Source organism: Etheostoma spectabile, chromosome 8 (genome assembly GCF_008692095.1).
Source record: "Etheostoma spectabile isolate EspeVRDwgs_2016 chromosome 8, UIUC_Espe_1.0, whole genome shotgun sequence".
Lineage (NCBI taxonomy): Eukaryota > Metazoa > Chordata > Actinopteri > Perciformes > Percidae > Etheostoma > Etheostoma spectabile.
This window is the reverse complement of record NC_045740.1, coordinates 1,044,963-1,046,238: the sequence shown is the minus strand read 5'-3', so window position 1 is coordinate 1,046,238 and position 1,276 is coordinate 1,044,963.

Here is a 1,276-nt window from a genome sequence, read left to right as displayed (position 1 = left end):
AGGAGGCAGGCCTGAGGGAGAGAACTGTAAGTAAGTTACTACTAAGAGGAAGTCCCATTATCACCTTTCTAATAATTCAGTGATTTATCTTACTCACTCTTTTGTTTTATAAATGTTTACTTTTTGCTGAACCAGAGGTAAGACAATAACAATTTTCTCCTGCAGTTATTTTTATGTAATGTTGTTCTCTGATGTTGTAGATGGCTATATCGGATACATGGTAATATTTAATAACATCACTAACAAACGTATGCTATTATTATCATCACCTTTTCAGTGATGATTTATCTTACTGTTCTCACTATGTTCTTGGAGTATTTATTTACATACTATAGATAGCTGGTGCAGACCAAGGTAAGGCAATAATACATTTATTACTCAATTACTCTTACTATGTTGGACTTTTTTTTATTAAGTTGTATCTGACAGAGGTATAATAATAATAATAATAATAATAACAATAAATAACATTAATCTGCAAGTCTCTTTAATATTTTAGTGATTATTTGATCATACTCACTCTGCTGTACTTCTTAAAAACATTACTATAGTTAGCTGAACTTGACAGAGGTGAGGAAATAATAGTCTAAACAAAAGTCTCATAAATGTGTGTTATCATTTATTCAATGAGTTAGTCATTTTTCATAACTCCTCTGTTTCACTTTATGTTTAGATGACTATCAGACAGATGAATGGTTATTAACATTGTAAAAGCGCTCATACAGGTTGTATTATCAATTATTAAAAAATGTATTTTTCTTACTTTGTTGTACTTTTATACTTTTTATCCTGCAGAAGATCCGCTGTTTCCTTGACGACAAAAGAGTTAGTCCCCCCCGACCAGATGAGAAGAATACCTGACAACAAGACAAGTTGGAGAGCGATGGTCAACTGCGTTTTAGTCAACACACCTGCAAAGACAACTAAAGTAGCAAAGGTGACATGAAGCGGCGATAAGCTATACTAAAGTTACAGCCTGCGTACTTTACTAAATATGTAACAATACAGATAAATGTTTATTTAGAGATGGAGTCTGCAGGAGAAATGTGGTAACACCTCATGATGTCTGTCATTTCAGAGGAAATGTAGTGTGCAAAACCATTTGATTTGTGTGTTTTTATAGGGCAGTCCTGGGCCACGTGTGAGTGGATGTGGACCAGCTGATCATCCCAGGACAGGACACAACTACATGTAGCAGCACATCATACCACATAGTGAACTACTCTCAGCAGCCTACTGGACACTTTTATATTTTTACCGCTTGACTGGTTTGGTG